This window comes from Suricata suricatta, chromosome 1 (assembly GCF_006229205.1).
Source record: "Suricata suricatta isolate VVHF042 chromosome 1, meerkat_22Aug2017_6uvM2_HiC, whole genome shotgun sequence".
NCBI classification, from domain to species: Eukaryota; Metazoa; Chordata; class Mammalia; order Carnivora; family Herpestidae; genus Suricata; species Suricata suricatta.
Window position 1 is genome coordinate 92503880 of NC_043700.1, and position 16062 is coordinate 92519941.

Genomic DNA, 16062 nt, shown 5'->3' on the forward strand with positions numbered 1-16062 from the left:
ATAGATCTTGTTTCTTTGACTAGATTTTAGGAAGTTAATACAAGTCACTGTCCTACTGTAGGGTTGTCTTTTCAGTCCTCTACTTTTTCTTATTACTCAGGGAGATTAATTTACCAATAAAATTATAAGAGAATCAAGTTTAGTTCTTGAAAGTAATTTAAGTTACTTAAGTTTGTGTATATGTATGTGCATTGTATGTTTTTGGCATTTCTAACATGTCATACATCATGGAAACTCTAGAAGTGCCACCGAATGTCAGAAAAAAGTATGCTGAGTCTACAAAATGTTACAAAAAGGGGAGAGAAATCATGGTATTATAAGCTTGAAGGGTCAGATGTCTGAAACTATTTCAGATTTGATTAAATTCCACTTCAATAGTTATATTGTCTTATTCTTATGTTTTCTAGATGGCAGTGGAGAGATGAGAAATAATTTATCACTCATGGAAAAATTTACATAGAATTAAAGTCCAGGAGACCTACATTATATAAATACTTTATAGGGATTACTTGTCAAACATAATTTAGCTAATAAGTATATGATTCAAGGCCTCAGATTTTTTCATACATGAAATTACTTATTCCCATGGAACCTGTTTTTTCCAATTTCATGTTTTGATGCTAGAATATAAATTTTAGAATGCTGTTGTGTCACTAAAAAAACACCATTTGTTCAATAGTTTTAAGGGTAATACTCTTATATTCATGGAGATGAAGCCTTTTGAAGGTATAATTATTTCTGTAACTGCAAAATATTGTACTTTGGGAATTGCTTATCTGACAGCAAATGTATGCCTAAAAGGATGGTTTCTATGTCTTAGGTAGGTGTTTTAATGAATGAGAAATTGTTCATATTGGCTAGGGTATAGTAGGGTATAGGGTGTGTGTGTGTGTGTGTGTGTGTGTGTGTGAGTAACTTGTATATTCTTCTGTGCTTCTGAATATTTAGGGATACAGCTACCTGGTATTGTAAAAAGATGAAACCAGGAAGCTGGACACCGAGTTCTAAGACTGTCCCTGCTTATTTGCTCTGTGACTTGGAGCAAACCATTTCAACTCTTAACAACCAATTTTTTCATGTATCTAAGAGAACACTGACTATATACATGATACATTTCCCATCCCTTGCAGCACTATAATTCTATACATATTTGAGATGCATGCTCTGCCCCCCTCCCTAAAACTGATATGACAATACCTATTTCACAAGTAATCTTTGGTAAAACTCTTAAAAATTCTTAAAGGACTGACACCCTATATAATGGGATAAAAGAAATAATATTTATGGAGTAATACTTCTTCTGTTCCAGATTTATCTTCTGAAAGATTACTGAACAAATAACTCCTTTTATCAGCATACTTTGTGGTTTCTGCAGCTGCATTGCTGACTGTACTAGTTCCGTGGACTGTCACAGCAATGGAGCGTCATGAGTTTTGACTTGGCTGTTTGGAGAAAGTTGCCAAGTGACTGGAAGTAAACTCAGCTAGGGAGGGTCTACTAAGCCAACATGTGAAAGGACACCTCAGTGTCTTTCCCAGAGACCACATTTAACAGAGATCATAGTAAGTTTTTATTTCATTCTTTCCTATTATAAAATAAACCCAAACTAATATAAGCCTCTAGAAATAGTAGTAAAATTAATTTGAGAATAGGACTTTTACCATAGGCTGTTTTATGTTACAAAGACTAAAGTTAATAAGTTGAATATGTGGGAGGAGGTCCCAGAGGCCATTTTTCTCTGTGTGCCTTGAACTTCAAAGGGGGATTTAGACAAGGACCCGGAATGCTTAGGTTCCTTTGCAGTATCAAGCAGGTATAGTCCACTAATGGCAATTTAAGGAATAAAAGTTACACATGAAAGTAAGCCATGTGCCGACTGATAATGAATTAAAGGCGCTGTACACAAATGATCTCTTTATGCTATCACAATCACAGAGAAATAAAGGAATACTGAAAATTTCCAAACATACTGGTTTTCCTCTCTCATTATTCTCAGGAGTGGATGCTATTCCCCTTATGCCCAGTTCAAAATTTCTTCCTTGAATCATGCCATTAAAGAGAATTGTCCTTTCTGTTGTGTCCCCGTCCTTTTCTAGTGTAGACTCTATCTAGAGAGAAATATGGTGTATTTTTGTTTTGTTTTGTTTTATATAAAAGAAGGATGGATATGAATCATTCAGGAAAATCTCTTTTTATTTAAATTTGACTACTTATATGTTAGGTAAGATTCCCCTTCCTATCTCTCATCGTACATGCTCTATTTACTCTAACCCAACTATCCTGATGTCAAGATTCTAAGTATTTTTTTTGTGTTCCTGTTGCCATGCATTCACACATGCTGTTCTATCTCTAGCTGTAATTCCTTTCTGTTCTCAGAGTTCAAAAAAAAATCTCAAGAATCCCTATTTTCTGACCTCTTGTTTCCTCTTACCAGACAGGAAAATATATGTATGTGTGTATATGTTTATTATAATTCTCATCAAATAATAATATCACTTATTATTAATAAGTATAGTTAATAATCACTGATTTCCTCGTCTGTTTTTTCCCTAATTCAATTGTAAGCTCCATGAAAGTCAGGGTTCTGTCTTGGTGTTTGCATTTTCATAATGCATACATTGCCCAACTGTGAGTGATGTACACTCATACTCACTAATGGAGTAGGTTAAATAAATGATACTTGAAATTTATCCAAGGTACAGATATAAATTTGGTAAACAAACAAAGTGAAAAAAAGGAAATTCACTTCTGGTCCTGAGATTTGTGTTTTTAATTGTTATTAACCTTTGTTTTATAATTGAAAAAAAATTGAGTTAATGGGATGTCATTAAAAATTGCATTACTCATAGATTTTGAAGTAGAATTACCCAGGATTATTTTTCCTGTGTACTTAGAATAGTTCTAGCATGTTCAGTGGAGAGAAAAAGGCCTAAAACGAAATGGAAATACTTATGACCCTAGGAGAGATCCCTTTTAATGAGGAAGTTAGTGATTACCTGAACATTACTACAATATTCTGTTACTGGTTTGGATGCTTCCATGCAAAAGAATAAAAACACAGTAGGACTGGAAGCTTTCTCATGCTTTGGGTGCTTTGGGAAAGAATATAGAAACATGGACATGTGAATATCAAGGTCATGGACAGTAGAGGCAATATCCATTAAAGCTTCTGTGAGTCTCATGTTAATATACACCAAGTAGTTAGTGGGTGCTTAAGAGAGGTCTATAGTTATGGCTTTGGTTAAAAATGCTTGTAACAGAATTCAGTGAATGTACTAAATCTATATGGAGTTTCTGCAGGAAAAAAATTAAAAACAAAACAAAATAAAACTTCAGGTTAAGTTTTCTTATGGAAAAAACTTCAATGCAATCTGCTTCGCATAACCCTCCACAATGAACAATAAAATGGCTGTACTGTAGATAATTTCTTCCCATATGGAAAAAATATATTTGTGTAGCCCTGTTCTAGTTGAGAGTTTCTGCTCAGGCTGTTTATTTAAAATTTATATGGTGCTTTGGAAGATGTTGGATGATTTCAAGTGAGTAATTATTTTTATTTTTAAATATCTGGTGCTCTGCCATAAAATATATTCTTTAAATATGACACAGACAAGCACATTTTTTACTGTTTTGATATGTTTTCATATATATCTAACTTATACCTGCATGTAATACATTTTTAGTGCTTTTAAGAATGTATGGAAACCACATTCTTTTCTACCTGGAGAGAATGAAAATAGGTGAGTGAATTGGTAATAATGTTTGGAAGAAATGTGGAGCGTGGAGTGCTACTGATTTTAGGATAATCCATACAATAATTGATATGGCACACAGCTTAGAATCAAATGGCTAGAGGCAACAAAATGATTTATATAACAGTACTAACTTGTAAGCTTACCTTTCCAAATCTCGTTGGAACCTTGTTTTAATAAATACAGTTTGCTCCTGATATCAAAGGTTAACATAGAGCATATTTTCCATGTTTGGTTTCAAGGTCCAATTTTGTTTTCAGAATTAAGAAAGCTTATTTTGGATATTTAGATTATCATTTTCTATTCAATATATTTTCTGACATTTGGCTTTTTGGAAGTCCAGCAATATTTTAAATGCTAGCAGTTCTTGAACACTTCGTGCTAGCTAGCTACTGCTTTATGTGCTGTGGTACTCCTTAGGGAAATTATGGCTAGCACTGTAAAAAGCAACTTCCAAGTCTCAGTGGCTTAAGACAATAAAGGTGTATTTATCATTCATGTCACAGTTTAACTGGGTTTCAGGAGGCAGCCTTCTACTGTGCAATCAAAAATGCCGGCTCTTTCCAACACTGCTTGAAATGGCCAACAGGGAAAATAAGAGAACAAAGACCATGCCAAGCACCTTATGGCAAATCCTGGAAGAGGCATACATCACACTAAATCACACTCCTCAGGCAGGAACACGGTGGTGTTCCCCTAACCTAAATGAAAGGGAACCTGGGAAATACAATCTTCTTCAGAGTCTAGGAAGTTAAGATTGGTGAACATCTAGCTAGTCTGTGCCACTTTGCTATTGTTTAATTTTCACAATAAGGCACTATTGTTACCCCATTTCACAGATAAGAAAACTGAGGCACAAAGAATTACATAGAGGCACAAAGAATTACATATATATTTTAAGTTTTACAACAAATAAATGACATAGCTGAGAATTCAAGCCATAAGAATTGTCTCCAGAATTTGAATTTCTAGTTATTATGAACATGAAGTTCAAATTAAATGTCATTTAAATCACAAAATACTTTTATTTACTAGATATTGTTACCTATGCTTTTCAAACCCAAGAGGGAAATTATTCCTTCTTTTAATTAAAAGGTTTTTTAATGTTTATGTATTTTTGAGAGATATCGAGAGACAGAATGTGAGCAAGAGAGGACAGAGAGAGAGACACAGAATCTGAAGCAGCCTCCAGGCTCTGAGCTTCAGCATAGAGCCCAATGCGGGGCTCAAACTCACAAACTGAGAGATAATGACCTGTGCCAAAGTCAGAGCCACCCAGGTGCCCCAGCAATTATTGCTTCTTTAACAGATTATTTTAGTGCTACTTATAACTTTTTTGCTACTCTCAATATTCTGGGTCGTGTGTGTGTGTGTGTATGTTTGTGCACACTTTGAAATACATTCCTTCTATTGTTGAGTTTTATCTGAGAGCTATCATTATCAATCACCTTCATCATCGTTGAAATATTTATTAAGCACTATTGTCAGGAGTTGAGATAGATTATTTCAAATGGAGAAAGCCTTGAGAGGTGGTAAGTGCTAATATTATTACAATTTTAGAAATAAACTGAGTCTTAGAGAAGTTAAGTTATTTGCCTGAGTGACATGCATTCCTAAGGGGGTAGGGATGTTGGTCTCTGGCTCTGGGGTCTGGGATTTTTTTTGCCCTGTAATGATCTTCCATAAACAGTTATTGTGAAGGAATTGTAAAAAAATCTCTGAAATTTTGTCATTTGCATTGTATACTACATCAAACTCTCCTGTGTTCTGCTATTATTATTGTTTTTAACCTCATTTTATGGGCTCCTTTTGGATACGAGGCTGACATACTGGCATTTAAAGTTTGGAAATTTCATGTAAATAGGAATGTGGTCTAGTAATAAGTATTATATAATCATTACATGATAAAATCCAACTGGCTAACACCCCTATTGCCCTGTTCACCATTTATTCTGCATTTTCAACTCTTAATGGTCTAGGTGTTGGTTTGATCAACTTTTAAGCATGGTGAGATAAGCCCATCATTTAAATGAATATATGAATGCACACAAATATACACATTACGAGAAATTTAGAATATCTAAAAGCAGAGTATAGTAGATGGTCTTGAGCCCCTCGCTGACCTTCAACTAGTTCAGTTCCTGCCTTTATTGGATAGAGTCTTCCAATGAATGCCTGTACATGGCTGCTCCCTCTGCCTTCAATATGTATAGTCAATAATTTCTAATTGCCATCTTGCAAGAAGGTGAGTTTCAGCCAGGTACTGCACCATCATTCTTGCCTTTTTTGTGAAACCCTGTGTTCCCCTGGCTTTTGTGGCACCACGCTCTTGTTAGGTGTCTTCTTTCCTCCCTGGAAGCTCCTGATTCTTTGTTTCTTGTTCTTGGGTCCTCTTCGTGTGTCACTTTCCCCTTTCCGATTATACTCTCCTCCATTTTTGTGGCTTCAAATACCAATACTACATCAATGACCTCCGAATTTATATTGCTAAGCCATAATCCCCTTATGACTTCCAGGTTAATATATTCAAGTGACATCATTGACATGTTGAATATTCAGTTCTTAGTCTTTGCCCTAAGCTGTCTTGACCTCCAGTCTTCTATGTCTTGATAACCAGTACTTCTAGTCTTCAGGCCAGAAAGCTGGGTGTCAGCCTTTGTGTCCTACAAACTGCCATCTCACATCCAATTATAGCATTTAGTTTTTCTTTATCCACCTCTACCCTCAGGAAATGTTTCTTCCATATTATAGCCAGAAATTTTCTTTAAAAAAGAAACAAAATAAGATCATGCCATGATATTGCTTATGTTGCACTTCTTTTGTGTTTAGAATATAGTAAGAATAAGTAACTTGACAAATAAGACTCCAAATTATTTGTCCCCTGCTTAATACTAGAAACCTTATCACATGCCACTTGCTCCCTCTCTGTCCCTATTGTGCCTCAGGTATATTGGTGTTCACTGTGTCTCGAAATATGCCAAGCTTTCCCAGTACTGGACATTCACACATGCTTTTCTTCTCTCTGAAAGAAACATTCTTATTTTACTCTCCTTCTAACTCCTACAATCCCCCATGTATCAACATAAATGCTACTTCTTCAGAGACATTTTTGTAGTGAATATAAATCCCAGGCCAAAACAGTGCTGATTTTTTGTTTTAGCAGGCAGCTAAACTTGGCTCAACATAAATTCCAAGTTGTGCTCGCCCACAGCAGGCAGCAGCTGAAATACATGTTCTCTTCTTTCACCTTAACTGGGCTGTTTCGAATCTGCCCAGGGCATATTTGGTTCAGAGACCAGCCAGAAATGTGGGCTCAGCCTCCATTGCTCTCTCCTGGGATTTCCCCCTTCCCCCTGTAGCTTCTGGGGGATCTCAGAAGTCTTTCTTCTGATTCTTCAAGCCATTAAGAGATCAGTCCTTCATCAAAGATTTGGCCTTCACTATGATGACTGTAACTTCCCTCAAGAGAAGAGCTATACACATGGAAAACCTGATGAGTCTCTTCTCTTTCGTCAATGTGCTTAAACTCGACCAGTTTCTGCCCACTTCTCATTTGCCTCTAGGTGTGTGTGTGTACATGCGCATGTGTGTATGTAAATTTATATTTTGTTCACTGTTTACCATTGTTTTCTATGGGAAGGTTTGTCTGTTAGGAGCTACCCCACCATTAAGAAGCACAACTTGTATTCAAGCAAACTGATCTAACAGGACACATGTTCTGTGGAAGAGAGACATTAAAAAACATCCAAATATTAGTTGAAATTGTCAAAAGGGATATGAAAGTGAGTTACAAGGGGACATGAGACTGTATATTCCAGGAAAACCTTATCTCCTTAGTTAAATTAAAAAAGGCTTTCAGAGGGAGAAAAGATTAATATTTAAGAGTTATTACAAGTTAACTGCCCAAAGAAGTCAGGGTCAGCTAGAGTGGAAAAAATATTCCATGCAGAGGGAATATTGTAATAGAATTCTTATAGCAAGAAGGAATATTGGAAAGACTGTGAATGTGATCAGTTTAGAGAATGATCATGGAAAAAGGAATTAGTAATAGATGGTTTGTTTCAGAAGTACTAGAAGGTCATTGAAGGATTTTAAGTAGGGGAATTATTTTGCCAATCTTGTAGTTCTGCCACAAAAATAGCATTTGAATGCATCACTTCTAAATTTTTAGTGCAAAAATGTACCATAACATAAGTATTTTCCTCTCATTAATTTGTATAAACGTTTTATCAGGTACATAGTATGCCAATGAATGTATGCATGGTAGCCTTTTTCAACTATTTACTGAACTTTTATTTGATTCTTTTTTATTAGCTGATTCACATAATGCTACTATGAATATCTTTGTGCAAAAGCTTTCCTTACATTTAGAAAGTGATACTGTCAAGATATCATAGACTCTGAGAATTTAAAGATAAAATTGCTTATAAAATAACCTTAATGAAGAATACATTTAAACAAGGAGCAATTAAAGTAAATTTTTAAGATGAGTTTCTTTCAATAAAGGATCATTTATATAGCTTTATGTCAAGCATCTTTGTGGATGGCCAAGAGAAGTATAATGCTGAAATAAGAAGGTTTCTATCATTGATGATCCACATTTGTTTTTAAGGAAGAATCTTTCAGGACGACACAAGCTGCTTTTGAGCATGAACATGATGACATTTGTGATTATAGCCACACAAATGGCTCGAGCAACTCCAAATACCTTAGTTACTTCACAGCTGCAATATTTTCAAATTTGTTTGAAGATTTTCCAGGGAAAGTGCACTTTATGTCTGATTAAGAGAACTATCCCAAGTGAAAACTATGGTTTGGCTTTCTTTATATTAAATCTGTTCATGAATGAAAACTACAGCTGAAGATGATTAGAAAGAGAATATTAGGAACTTAAAGAGACAGTAAGTGTTCAAGCAACCAAGCGACTAATGAAAGCACCAACATCATGTTCCTTTATCTTCCATTGCACTAAATAAATTAACATATTTTTTCACTTCTGTAGCTTAGTATAATACTTTGTCCACTTTCCCACCAGACTGTCACCTTCATCTATGTAAGCATAAAACTGGTTTAGCAGAGCTTCTGGGCAAATATATGATGGATCCAATTCTTAGAGCGTCCTGTCTGTAGGTCTGTAGGTAATGCTGCAGTCATTTTGGATTAGTGATTAACGATCATGAAATTGGAAACAGGTTCCTCTAGCTTTTCACAGAATCTGAAAAAAAAAAGCACAAATATGTGCACCCAGAAAGTGTGAGTCCAACTTAAACATCATAAAATAATACACAGTGCATGCTTAACGGCATGCAAGGCCGTATGAACATATTAAATGACATTGCCTGATGCCAAAGTCAAGTATGGTTTCAACATTGTAGAAATTTGGAGCAGTCTTAACTTAAACTTGAACTAATGACATAGTGTTACGTTTACCCTTGTGATAACAAAAAAAAAAAAAGTTTGACTCTCTCTTCATTTCTCTCCTTTAAGAGATGCTTTGTTAATTTATTTGTTTTGGAGATAAGGATTTCAAAATGATAGCAGCAACAATAATAATGTTGAACATTTAAAATGTGTCAGAAAGTTTCCAAATATTACCCCATTTAATTTTCACCACTATTCTGTAAGGTGGGTAAAATCACATTTATCACCATTTTGTAGTAGAGAAAGTTAAGTCTCTAGCCTGTAACATAACTAACTCAAGTCACAGACAGAGCTAGTAAATGGTGATGACAGATTTTAACATAGCTCATGTGGGAATAAGGTGTTATTGATTCAAAAGTCCCTGAACTGGACAACATTTCTATATTGAGAATACTTGGCTTTTTCCTAATTAGACAAGTCAGTTTCTTCTTTAGAAATTAGATCACACTTCTATCTTTGGAATGGCAATAATGGGCTTGTGCAAGATTTCCAGGGCTCTTGCTTGGATGTGAGGCCCTGTTTCATTGTTGTTGTTTGTATTGTTTGCCACAGACCACACTGTTGCTTCTCACAGCTCTAGAATGTTCAATCCATAGAAGCACCATCAGTCCCAGAAGATTTATAAAGAGGGTTGTGGCAGTCTTTACCTTGCAGTAAAACCCCCATGATCTCTTTATTCAGATATCTCAGATGGACACATTGGAAGACCAAAGAATGAATACCTAGACTCTGTAACTCTCCTAACATCCAATTTAAAGAGAACTCCTTCTGTGTTATTCTACTTAGTCATTCAAGCAGAAAACAGATACAGTAGGAGACTTCCCTGGGAATGGATATCAATGTTTTGATAGCATTGTGTCTTTCTATTTCTTATTATTGGGGAAATCAGCAAATAAGACATAGACATCTAAAGTTTCTTTTTGGGGTGAAGCATGTGAATTTTAAAACTCTGAGACAAACACTTATTCAAATTTGAGAGCTAGCTCTTGCATTCACTCTGATTTGACCATTATATAAAATGACCGTTATATAAAATGGTCAATGAAATCCTAGGCAAAGATTTCTGTATGTCATAAAAGAGATTGGAAATATGTGAATTATTTGATGTATAAATGGTAATTATCACACTTATCACAGAGTTGGAGTAAGCATTTATTAATATATGGTTTCAGGGGTAAAAGGAAACCCCTGAGCTTCTTACATTCCTCTCTCACCTGCTCACAGAGACCATAAATTATTAAAGTTAATTACAGAGTCATGCTTTTGATTTAAAGGTCCTTGTCTGGGGTTAAAATTCAAATGCACCTGGGAATGACAACACACTAAGGTTTATAAATCACAGTGTGATGAGATAACCAGGTCGTTTCATGAAAATGTGTTTTGATAGGGCAGAACATTAAACAGAGACAGGAGTGCGAGCACAAAAGAAAGGGGAAGGGATCAGCTCAGGGGGCTTGGGAAAGGCCTCACAAATTCATGACAACCTCATCTTCACGTGTTGACTCTGAGTGATAAGGTCACTGTTCATAGTGACAGAGACACTGAGGTGAGCCTTACCAGAATAGGAGCCATTCACTGCTGCTGGCATAGAGGATGGCGTTAGCATCATGTGCAACAGAAGCACTGAAAATAGGAAGTGTTGAAATAGACTCTCATACAGGATGTAAACCCCCAAAATAATCAACTGATTTGAGGAGGAAGGAAGGAATCTGAGAAATCATTTATTCTGTGTATCTCATCAAAAACTGTTAAGGGGCAGACACGTAGTGAGACTATAAATCCAAGACCGGAAGATAAGTTAACGATTCTTCATAAGCAAGGTCCTCATGCTCTCTGTTTCTGAGATTTGTTCAGGCAATGACAGATCTGGGTTAGCAGACTAATCACCACCCCAGATGAAATGCCCGAATACCGATAAATAGCTTTTTTTTTCCATCATAATAGGCCTTGACCTTGAATCTGAAATGGATCACATTCCAAATATTTTAGAGAGTTAATAATATTTTGTCGATGATGATGATGATTAAAACAAACAAAATTGTGTCTAACATTTCAGCACAAGGGTTTATTCTGGTATTTTCCAAAGTATAAGAAAATGAGTCTCAGAAGCCTCTTTATACAGAAACTGTTCTGGTATATATGAATTGTCCAAATAGAGCCAGTTTGTGCTTACTGAAGGAATCATAAATTTGAATTTCCTCACTTATAGTCTCATAAAAATCAAAATAATATCATAATCATGTGAGAATCTTAACATTTAATATGTTGTTATGCAACAGAAAGAAATGATACCAAAGAGAAATGTGATTGATTACATATTGTGAAACTAAATTGAGTCTTTGACTTGGGATAAAACTTGAGGAAAGGTAAACAAATTAATCAGTTTGATTCTCATTTTTATGCTCCGGCATAATATAACAGTATTTAGCAGTACTTACTGAAAGAGGAAATGATGAAAACATGGACTAGCCTGAGGAATACTGGAGAAAAATGTAAAGAGAGCGGACTCCTGGTTTACTGCTACCAGCAGCGAGGAGTTTCATTCCTATTAGTTCACACAGCATAACAAAAGTGTAGCTTGATTTTATACCCCGAACTCCTGTACTAACATAAATGAATTATGTAACCAGTTCTACCTTCCAGAGTGGCCATGACTATCTTCTGCTATGTGACTTTTGGAGAAGTAAAAAGAGAGGTTTTGTCTAAGAAACATAACTCTGTTCAGTGAAAAAGCTCATGAAGGGTCGTTCTGGGTGTCTCAGTTGGTTAAGCATCTGACTTAGGCTGAGGTCCTGATCTTGCAGTCCGTGAGTTCAAGTTCCACGTCAGGCTCCCTGCAGACAGCCAGGGCCTTGAGCTTGCTTCAGATTCTGTGTTTTCCTCGCCCTCTTACCCTCCCCTGCTCACGCTCTGTCTCAAAAATAAATAAACATTAAAAAAAATTAAAAAAAGAAACTCATGAGGACACTGAAGCAGTCTCTTCCACAGGGTTTAGTTAAAATAATTTACTTGAGTTAATTAATCAATAAGCTCTTTCCATCATTTTGCTTCATTTTCCTTCAAGAGCTTCAAAACATGTATAATTTATTTGCTGGTATTAAGAGATTGATTTTGTTTCTTTATATGAAATATGATTGGGTAATATTTTGGCTATAAAAATATGAACAAAAGTGCTACTTTACAAATATTTCAGTGTTTTAGTAATTGATATCATGGAAAAGGGATTTGAGGAATAATGAAAAAAATATAAGTATACATCATTTTAAAGTTAAACATGTTTACTAAATATTATATATGACTAATGAAATTACTTAAGGTCATTTTGAGCATGATGGTTTACTAATTTCCTTCCAAAGTAGTATCTAATTTGGGGCCTTCAGCAAACATGTAGGGCAGGACCATTTTTAATCTAAAAGAGGGTAATAGTGACAACATTTCAAAACACAGTTCAGGAATGCCAAGTGAAAGTTGATAACTTGCAGCATGAGAACCTGAATCTAGCCCATCTAGCTTTGAATATTAAACAAAAATACTTTAAACACAGGCTCGTGTTGGTGAAATATAAGATGAAAAATATTTTTATATTAAAGATAATATTTAGCATAAATTTATATAAGGGTATAAACATTTCTTGGAAAGATCTAATTAGCTTCATTAAATGATTCATTAATTGGGCAGCATATCATCTAGCAAGTAGAATGGAGCTCTCAATATAAACATTTTTAAGGCACAAATTAACGTTATGGAGATATGTATTTTAATTGTACATAGATACTTGTATGTGGATCTAATGATTACACATACATGCATCTATTATTCTATGCACATATATGTTTATCTGTGTATGTGTGTATGATGTAATATATATATGTGTGTGTGTGTATATATATATATATATATATAGAGAGAGAGAGAGAGAGAGAGAGAGAGAGAGCGAGAGACAGAGACAGAGACAGAGAGAGAGACAGAGACAGAGACAGAGAATCTACGAGTATAAAAGGTATTGACCTGAAGAAGTGAAGTATGCAGTGTGGTAAATAGCATGCTTTGTGGTTTGGAGTCACTAAATACTGTTCAGGTTATTATCATTTCAGATAATTAAATGGACAAAGCTGCCAAACTATCAACTCAGTTTCTTCAGATATCTTGATTTCAAGATGCAATAATATAGCAATATTTTCAAATAAAGCATTAACTAGATTTTAGGGGAAAAACCCTCCTTTTTGTAAATAAGTTAGTCTACCTGTCCTTTGCCAACTGAAAATAACTAGCTAGTTCTTCAAAGTACAGGTTAGAGGTCAGACAAACCAAAGCTCAAAGAATGGATGGAGTATCATAGAGTTTCTGATGGAATTAAAGATAGTAAGTTTTCTATAATCTGATTTCATGAACAATTACAATCATTGTATGGTGTGTGTGTATGTGTGTGTGTGTGTGTGTGTGATGAAAAATGAGGGATTTACGGCTTCCTAATATTTTTTAGGAATACAGCAAATCTACGATTATGCTCTCATTAATTACAGTTTTCAGAATGCATCTTTAGGATCCACTCACCTTGGCATGTGGACAAATATATCTAAAAGGAAAAATGGCTTATTACAAGTACAGAGCCACTTTTCTCAAAAGGGCTCATGATACTGTCTTAGAATTTTGCATGTAAAAGAAATCAAAGAAGGAAGCACATGGGGCATACTGCTAGATGCACTAATATTTGCTTAACCTTAAAATTGACTTTGGAAAGAACAACTTCCTAGGGAATATGGAACCCTTGAAATAAATGAGGCAACATGTTCAGGAAGAAGCTGTGTGACAGGCTTTCCATAGCTTTGACCTTAAAGGTAAACACAAGACCGAAGAGCCCCCTGGTGTTCTTGGAACCAAACCTACCCAAAGGAGCAAATTTGCTAGATTCACATTTAGAGAGGGCAGTGGATGTTAAATAGAGACCCTGAAGAGTAAATGAAGGAGAAATGAGACTTGAACTTTGTTACATGAGAATGTTTCTAAGAAAGAAAGTTCTTCCCCAGTAGTAAAAATTTCATCCATCTGTGGGAATAAGAATCATAAAGGAAAGAGCTTATGCATGAAGGAGCTTCGATTTATATTTCTACTCATCTCCTATGTCTGCTTGGGTTTCCAAGACTTGGCAGAAGGTATAGTGTCATCTTGGTGGGCTGAAGTGGAGATTTACACTCTCTGTCTCAGCCAGCTTTTCAAGTTATGTTTGTACAGTCCGGGTTCTTAACAAGGCTGCTACTTAGCCTTGGCAAGTCAGAGGCGACAGTAAGGCATTCAGTGCACCAGTCAACAACAGGAAAGTGGATTACAATCATGGGGATGAGGTTCTTGCTGGATAGATGCTTTCTCTGTTTTTCTGCACACTTCAGTAAACTGAACATTTAACTCCCTTTGTTTCGAATTATGTAATCCCTCTGGAGATTTAGATAATGGAATTTTAACCCTTTCTACCAACACAAATTCTCAGCTGACCTCTGATTTTCCCAAAGGAAAAAAAAATTGAGGTTTCTAAGCCTCTTTGGGAAGGGTTAGTTGTGGGTCACCGACAATGGCAGAGCAACACTGTGCCAGCGAATGACACATCATGAGTGATTAGGAAAGAGCTAAAAAAGAACATTAAGTTATGGCCCAAACTTATGTATCAAAAAATCATCTGTTTCTAATAATTGCTATATATTTTTTCCAACTCAAATTCTATTGCAAAAGAGAATCACTGAAGCATGTTTGTACTACCACCATTTTTAGGGCCCACACTAAAAATGTACAGTAGCCCTCTCTTATCTGTGGAGGATATGTTCCAAGGCCCCCATGGATGCCTGAAACTGCAGATAGTATGAAGTCCTATACAGACATATCTTAGTTTAATGTGTTTCACTTTATTGCACTTTGCAGATGTTGCATTTTTTTTTTACAAACTCAAGGTTTATGGCAACCCTGAGTCCAGCACGGCTATTGGCATCATTTTCCAACAGCATTTGCTTAGTTGATGTCTCTGTGTCACATTTTGGTAATTTTTACAATATTTCAATTTTTAAAAAATTATATTTATTGTGGTGATCTCTGATTAGTGGTTATGACTGGCTGAAAGTTCAGGTAATGATTAGGAATTTTTTTATCAAATTTTTAAATTTCCAAAAAATTAATGTTTATTTATTTTGAGAGAGAGAGAAAAAAAACATGAGCAAGGGAGAGGCAGAGAGAGGGAAAAATGGAATCTTACACAGGCTCCACACTCAATGCAGAGCCCAACGTGGGGCTCAATCTCCTGACTGTGAGATCATGACCTGAGAGTTAAATGCTTAAATGTCCTAAGCCACCCATTCACCTATGTGTTCATGTTAAAGTATATACATTGTTTTTTAGACATGCTATTGCACACTTAGTGGACTACAGAAGAATGTAAACATAGCATTTCTATGAACTGATATAACAAAAATTTAATTTGACTCACTTTGTTGCATTTTCACTTTATTGTGGTGATCTGGAGCCAAATCCAAAGTATCTCTGAGGTACATCTGTATATACCATATGTTTTTCTATACATACATAGCTATGATAAAGTTTAATTTATAAATGAGACACAGTAAGGGATTGACAAGAGTAAGAATAAAAGAGAACAATTGCAACGACATACTTTAATGCAAGGCATGCGAAGATGAGATCTCAGCCTGTCTTACTGTACTGTACTTGGCTGTCTTGTGATGATGTGAGGTGATAAAATGCCTGCACAATGGGATGAAGTGAGGTGAGTGACAGCAATCGTGACAGTATTAGATTGCTACTAACCTCCTGATGAAATGTCGGAAGGAGGATTATCTGTTTTCAACCCCATTTGACACGGATAACTGAAACTGTGGACAGGGAAACCTTG